This window comes from Ailuropoda melanoleuca, chromosome 1, assembly GCF_002007445.2.
Source record: "Ailuropoda melanoleuca isolate Jingjing chromosome 1, ASM200744v2, whole genome shotgun sequence".
Taxonomy (NCBI): Eukaryota; Metazoa; Chordata; class Mammalia; order Carnivora; family Ursidae; genus Ailuropoda; species Ailuropoda melanoleuca.
This window is the reverse complement of record NC_048218.1, coordinates 2,877,178-2,884,991: the sequence shown is the minus strand read 5'-3', so window position 1 is coordinate 2,884,991 and position 7,814 is coordinate 2,877,178. Positions and strand designations below refer to the sequence as shown.

The 7,814-nt window shown below is 56.4% G+C and overlaps 1 long non-coding RNA gene across 1 annotated transcript; it reads left to right on the top strand.

The window, feature by feature from the left end:
- Nucleotides 1-484: 484 nt before the first annotated feature.
- On the top strand, nt 485-7,788 carry LOC109488606. The gene is made up of 3 exons (XR_002141542.2): nt 485-605; nt 6,041-6,139; nt 6,385-7,788. It is a non-coding gene; the product is annotated as an uncharacterized LOC109488606 (long non-coding RNA).
- Nucleotides 7,789-7,814: the final 26 nt, after the last annotated feature.

The window sequence follows — 7,814 nt, the reverse complement described above, 5'->3', positions numbered from 1 at the left end:
CCCTTGTGGCTGTCGGGCCTCACAGTGAGGCTCCCTGTGCGGCTTCATGTCCGCTGCCTCTTCCTGAGAAAGGGGCTGTGTCCTCTGGGCAGGGGGGTCAGGCCACCGAGTGACAAGGAGAAAAGTATCAGCTGTGGAGGCCCTGGCCCAGCCTGGAGTCGTGTGGGGCACGCGGATGCGCTGTGTCCGCGCTCAGGGAGCAAGCTGGGGGAGTCACACAGTGGCCGTGATTCAGGCTAGGAACCGAGCCAGCCACGCCGGCCTCCCCCACAGTCCTGGGGCTCCGCTGTAGTCCGAGTGCACGCTAGAGCTCAGGAGATGGCGGCACTGGCTAGGGTGAGTTAGGGCCGAGGGCTCGAGAAGTGCGTTCTTTAAGGTTGCACGGCCCCACCCGTGGCAAGTACCCGCGGGAATATCCCGGCCTGTCTGTGGGGAGTTTGGACAGCGGGCAGCTCCATGGACATTTCCTTATGCTCCCTTCCTAGATCGGCTTTCACTGCTCCCAGAACGATCCTGGGAAGGCCGCTTGCGATCATCAGCTATTGCTGTGTAACAAGCTACAGGAAGCCAGACCGGAGCGGTTCCGTTAGCACAAGGTTCTGCAGGTGAGCCGCTGTGGGAGGGCTCGGCGGTGGTGCTGCGGGGCTCGGCTGGGTCCCTTCGGGTCCGCAGTGCCTGTGTCTCTGTGTCCCCTGCATGGGGTCTCCCCTCCTCCTGCTGCCAGCATGGCCTGTTCCCGCAGGTCGGGTGAGGACTGAGAGGGGTGACGGGTTTGGGGGTCTCTGAAGTCTAGGCTTGGAGCTGGCGTCATCGTTCGGGCATCTTCTACTGGTCACAGGAAGTTGCAGGCTGAGCGCGGGTCCCTGAGGACGGCGGCAGGGCCGCACTCTCCATGGAGTTGCTGCCGAGAGCACGGGTCCAGGGAGGCCTGGGCCACCGAGGCCCCTGCTGGCCTGCCACAGAGCTCCTCGTGCCGCCATGCAGAGGACTGGGCCCTCAGCCCTGCCTTCCTTGGTTTTCACAGCGGAGCTGGTGGCCCAGCCTTGCCCGATGTCTGCCCCTGCCTTTGGGGCTCTGGGATTCCGTTTCTGGATGTCTTTGTCAGGGGCTTTCCAGGCACGCTCTTCCCCCTGTCGCTCAGGCACGAGCTGTCCTAACAGGAGAGGTTTGTGTTTGGGGCATTCGGGTGGATTTTCCTTTTAAAGTCATCTGTGTGCTGGGCGCCTGGGGGGCTCAGTCGGTTGAGCGTCTGCCTCTTGGTTTTGCCTCAGGTCACGATCTCAGGGTCGTGAGATCGAGCCCCGAGTTGGGCTCCATGCTGAGCGGGGAGTCTGCTTAAGATTCTTGCTCTCCCTCTGCCCCTCCCCTGCTGTTTGCTCTCTCTCTCAAATAAATAAATGAAGTCATCTGCGTGCACGAGTGCCGCCGGGTGGGGGGTGCTGGCCCTCGCGCCGGGGCCCTGGCAGGGCTCGGCTCTGGTCCAGGCCCATCTCCTCTCGCTCTGTTGGCCAAGGGCCTGCCGGCGCTGTCCACACAAAGACCTGTCTGTGCTCACAGCACTGGTGGGTGGTGAGGGGTCTGGGACAGGGCTCAGCTGATCACGCCAGTGGCAGTGGGGGGCACGCTTCCTGACGGGCTCACCGGCCGCACCCAGTGGGATCTTACTGAGCTTGACAACCTCCCTCCCCTCCCAGCGGGCCCCTGGGGGCACCTTTCCCAGGGGGTCTCCGGCCGAGGCCTCCCCTCCGGGGCCCTGCCCTGTGCCTGGAGCCCTGGGAGCACTTGGCTGGTGGGGGGGCACCTGACACCCCCCCCATGGGTTCGGATACCTGGACTGGCACGCGGTGTGAGACTATGGTGAGTGGTCAGGCAGGGTGGACGGTAGGCAGGGCCCGGGTCCCCGGCTGTCGGGCCAGGTGTGCTCAGAACTGGCTGCTGGGAAAGGGGCAGCACCTTGGGTTCTGGATCTTGCTAGCTTCTTTGCTTTTGAAATAGGTTATGGGTGTGGGCCCTCAATTCTGGGGGGAAGGAGGCTGTGGGGGGACGTTCTGCTCTGTGGGCTGCACCATCACCCCTTCGCACAGACCCCTGTCAGCCCCAGCCCCTCTCAGGGGCAGCGTGCCCTCCCTGAAGGACCCTCCCCCATGTCTAACCAGCGGGACCCCATTTATGGGGTCACCGGCCTCGTGGGGCCTGGGGAGGGCGTGGCAGGAGAGCTGAGAGCCCGGCTCTGCTCCTGGACTCCCACTCCAAGGAGCTTCGTGAAGCGTGGGGCTGTGGGGCCCCAGACCCCTGAGGCCTTCCCTGTCCTCTTCTGGGAAACCGGGCAGACAAGGACGCGGAAAGGGGAGGAGAGAGCCAGCCCGCTGCGAGGGAGGGTGTGAAAGCAGCTGTACCCCACAGGGGCGGCTCTGAGCAGCTCGTCCCGGGGGGCTGATGGCAGGATGTGGGTCCCGGGGCAGCAGCCTTCGAGAGCCGAGCGGGTGGTGCTTAAGGGCACAAACTTGCAACTGGTGGGTCAGTAAGTCCCGGAGATCTAACGTGCAGCACAGCGATGGTCGTCAACACTATCACAAACTCCCAAGTTGCTGAGAGACCACATCTTAATTGTTCTCACTGCAAAACCATAGTAATGGCGAGACACGATGGAGGTGCGAGCTGACACCGTGCCGGTAATCATATCCCGCTCTACAAACGTGTCAGGTCAACACCTTGTACGCCCGGAACTTACACAACCTTAGAGGAGGAGTGTGTCTCAATCTATAAAAAAAGGAAACTGAGCGCACCTGGAATAGGGACGGGGCGGGCTCTCTAGATAAAATAGTTCCGTGGGGGTTGGCAGGTGAAGAGCCAGGGGACCCTAAGGATGGGGTTTCCTCACACAGAAGTCTGGAAGGCCAGGGCACCGGGAGGGCGCTGACAGAGGGCCACCGTGCGGCCGTGCACGTTTCCTAGGAGCACCTTACGGGGCGGCCCCCTCTATGCTCCACGCAGTGGCCTGGCCTCTTCCCGTCCAGCCAGGCAGCGGTGGTGGTAGGAGCGTGGGCACTGGGGCACACGGGCCCGGGTCCTGTTGCTAGTTCTGGGGCTTCAGCAGGTTGTTGAAGTTCTGTCTTGATCTTCTCTTCCGTAAAATGGGTCTAATAATGTCCACCTTATCATCGTTTTAAAGATTAAAAGAAGGGCCACCTGGGTGGCTCAATTGGTGAAGGGTCTGCCTTCAGCTCAGGTCAAGATCCCAGGGTCCTGGGATTGAGCCCTGCATCGGGCTTGCTGCTCAACGGGGAGTCTGCTTCTCCCTCTCCCTCTGCTGCTCCCCCTGCTTGTGCATTCTCTCTCTCTCTAATAAATAAATAAAATCTTAAAAAAAATAAAGACTAAAAGAAGATAGGGGCACCTGGATGGCACAGTTGGTTAAGCGTCTGCCTTTGGCTTAGGTCATGATCCTGGAGTCTAGGTTTGAGCCCCCCATTGGGCTCCCTGCTCAGCGGGGAGCCTGCTTCTCCCTCTTCCTCTGCCCTCCCCCTGCTCATGCTCACTCTCTCTCTCTCTCAAATAAATAAATAAATAAAATCTTTAAGGGAAAGATTAAAAGAAGACACTTCGCATATTTGCTACTGGCCCAGAGTAAGTTCTCAGTAAATTGTAATAACATCATCACCACCATCACCACCATCAACATCACCACCATCACCAATACCACTATCACCACCATCATCACCGTCACCACCATCATCACCGCCATCATCACCGTCACCGCCATCAACATCACCACCATCACCAACACCACTATCACCACCATCATCACCGTCACCACCATCATCACCATCACCGCCATCATCACGGTCACCACCATCACTGCTGTCATTACCACCATCATCACCATCATTATTGTCATCAACACCACCATCACTATCACTGCTATCACTGCTGTCATTACCATCAACACCATCGCCAAAACCAGCACCATCACTGCTGAGTTGTCAGATTACCTGAATGCCTTATACTCTTGGTGGTCTAGTCCAGGGTGCAAAAAGGAGTGTGTAAAAGAGGGGGGAGAACCAAAGACTGCCCTCTACAAAATCTGGTTCCAGATTGATCATGGGGTGGGGTGCAGGATGAGTGGAGATGAGGAAAGAGGGGGTGGTGTTAGGGTGACATGCCGTAGGATGGGTTCTGAATTCCATCACCTAGCAGGGATCCGTGGTGGCTCTTTCAGGGTTAGGGGACACCACATCCTGGGCAAGCCCATCAGAACATGGTTCCCTGAGCTGGAACACGGTGAGTCAGGAGCACCAAGGAGGACTAGGCTGCCCAGGGGTGTTGGAGATGGGAAAGAGAACTTCTAGGTCATCCTGGTTCTTCTTCGGTGCTGATGTGGGGGTCCCCTTGGGCCCTGGTGGGATGTGGGGTAGGCCGGCAGCTGCTTCCAAGGGCTTGATGATGACTGCGCTGGTGCAGAGTCAGAGCAGTGGCCCGGGGACTCTGGGATGGCCCAGTGCATGTGTGCGGTGGCTTGGCGGCTAGCAGTGGCATTCAGGGACTCCAGGCCTGAGCTCATGCAGGGCAGAAGGCACCCCCTTGGTACACTCGTAGTCCCTCTGGGGTCCTGGGTGCCCAGTGCCCGCTAAGTGAAGGTGATGACGGGGACAACCATGGCGGGTGCGTGTTCTTGTGCCTCAATCTTGTGTGTGTGGGGTGGGCTTGCTGCACAATTTGTGCCAACTGCAGACCGGCGAAGGCCCTTTAAATGAATTCCCGTGCGCCCCATGGTGGGACCTGGTAGATCGTGCAGGTCGCCTGCTGGAGTTGCACCTGTTCTAAATTGTGATTGGGAGAAATTAGATGGAAAGACATGAATATACAATTGGAGCTTTTTGGCAAATGAGCACGCAAACGGGCGGAGGTGAGGACGGCTTGGAAGGGGGCGCGCTGGTGCCACCCGACTCATCGCTGAGGCCGTCAGACTTAGATATAGCGCGCTCCCCATGTGGCAGTTTTTAAAGGGGGAATTATTTCAGCTACGTTTCCTAGATTTCTGAGGTTGCCTAAAAAAGCCAAGAAAAGGTTCTTCCCTGCTGTTTTCTCCCCTCACATCGAATGGGTAAAAGTTAAAAAGCCTTTCCATGCTAACGGTCCGTGGACACCTGCCTTGGTCGGCCCGTGGTTGGTCACAGAGCACAGAATGCCAGTATGCATTACACTGGGCCGGGGGGTGGGTTATGTTGGGTCAACTTGCTGAAGACGGAGCAGTCGAGGCCCTGGGTCTGTGGTCCTCGTGTTCGGGAAGCCGCCGTCAGGCTCCAGGTGCATGAGGAGCCCGCTGGATGACGTCTTACCGACACAGATTGCGGTGCTTTAGGAGTTAGCTGTTGGTGAGAGCACGCACATGTGGGGACAGGCCAGCAAAGAGGGTCCGCAGTGCCAGGAGAACAGGCCTCACGTGGGACAGCGCCATGTGCAGGGTGCGTCCAATTCCTTCCCTGGGTACTAGGACCTAGACTCTCGGTCAAGGCCAAAGGCACGTCTGGGAGGCCCAGTGGGGACAACAGACATGACAATTGTCATTTGCGACAGGGTGAGGAACCCACCCACATGATCCCCATCCTGTGTGACCCCATCCTTCCTCTGGATGTCTAGGGCACTCCATTCCCATCACCGATGTAGCACGTTTGTTGCCCATCCTTACAGTTTTGGGTGTATTTTTCTAAACTTCCCAATGGAGGTACTTTGTCTTATGCCTTCCTGTGTTTTGACTTTCCCTTCTCTCCTCTTGGCCTCAAGGTCACTGCACACCGCAGTGCTGGAGGGATGAGCTTGCCCTCATGTGGTCCAGGGTGGTTTCCCAGGTGAGGCATCTGTTGTTCTCTGAATGGCTGAGAGGGGCAGCAAGGCGTCCTCGGTGCCCGCCTGTGGAGGGAGACACAGGGACTGGACACCTGGCTGACCCGTGGTCAATCTCCCTGCGATGGCGTCACTACATGTCTGTCCTCTGACCTCAGAACTCAACTAATCTCCTTTGGCTCTTACTTGTTTCCAGACATGCCAACAGCAGCCTTTCCCTGAGTCCCTGAGGATGTGCACACCCGTGGCTGAGGGGCCGCCAGAGAAGGTGCCTTTGGGAAGAGAGAGCTGTCAGGTAGTGACCTCCCTGTGTCTTGGCCTGCACCCGTGTGCTCTTGTTGCAAGGAGGGCCGTGGGAGCTGCCAGTGTTCACCATCTCGCAGGTTGGAGGGGCGGGCTGAAGACAAGAAGTCTTTTTTTTTTTTTTTAATTCTCCGGGATGGAATTTGGAGGTGGAAAAATCACATATGAATTAATGTAGCCAATGAACAAGTCTATATGGACCAGTTTCCAGCATTTTCTATGCCTGTCGTCCTGCAGCAACAGCAACAACACACAGCACAGACCCTACGGAGACATCCATCCTGTCTTCAAGAGCTCGACATTTTTAAGTTGTCCTCCAAGGTCCTGTCATGGTTGGAGAGATGCACTATATCAACTCCACGGCTGACCCAGACAACCGGAACCCCGAGGCCCCGGGGGTGGCTGGAAGCCAGACATCTCCAATCCTTGATGAGGGGACGTGAGACCCCATCACCCCAGAACTGCACACAGGGTCTTCTGCACGGTGCACACTTGTCCTTGCATTTGGGGATGATGGTCCGCTTGCTCTGGGTCCTCGTGGTGCTGCCAATCTGTAATCAGGCACCGTGTTTTGTTCCTGGGAGGTCTGGAAGCTTTCAGCAGTGTGCACTGGGGAGATGTTTTAGGATCTGTGTCTCTGAAGGTTTTGCTTCCTTTACATACAATGAGTCTTTGCCCATTCCTCATTTCTTGGGGGACGTGCTGGTCCTTTCCTGGCACTGGGCATTGAGAGGAGAACAAGGAGCTGGGAGAGAAGGCCAGGGGAAGTCTTTGGGTCAGTTTTGAAGTTGTACTCTTCCGGGCACTGCCCTGAGATTGCATCATCCACCCCAGCTCTGACGAAGTCCCACCTGGCACCACTTCAGGTTAAATAAACTTGGCAAGGACTTCCCACTTCCAGAGAAGTTTTGTTTCACTAATATTCCTGCTGCTGCTGAACTTCGGACAAAATGGAAACAATAATTATTTGAAGGCATTGGGAAGTGACATAAAGCAGATGAAAAAACCTTCAAGGGGTATGAACTTTGAAAGGAGTTAGAAAGAAAGCTTTTCTCCTGAGGGCCCTTTCTGGACCCCACAATGGGTTGGGCTCCAGCAGAAGGTGGTGGTATCGGGCGGAGAGGTCAGAGGCTAGAATTTGGCATTGCCAGAATGTCTGGAAATTTAGGAAGAAATCTCAGAAAGGCCATGTAGGGGAAGACCCCTTAACCTGGCACAATCTCTGCTCCAGTCTTCTGCTGATCCCCGAAGTGTGCACGTGCAGGGCAAGACTCCTTAAGGCCCAGGAAGAGGCAGCAGCTGGATGGGGGAGGAGCTAGCAGAGAGTCTGGCATCTGGCTGGTGCTGGGAAGACCAGGTTTGGAGGTCACGTCCTCCCAGGTGAGAGGAACTTCTGTGTGCTGAAATAAAAGGACTTAATTATGAGTCAGAAGACAGAAAAATACTCTATTTGAACTGGTTGAGAAAACTGTTAACCTGGAGCTTTATACCCAGCTAAACTGTCTTTCAAGAATGGTGGCAAAATAAAGACATTTTGGATACACACAAACCAAGAGATTACTAACAACAGACTCTCACGGAAGGAAGGATTCTACTTGATGGTTTTAAAAAAGATCTAAGATATTGGGCAGAGGGGTTGAAGTGGATTGGGGCTTTGTGATCCTCAG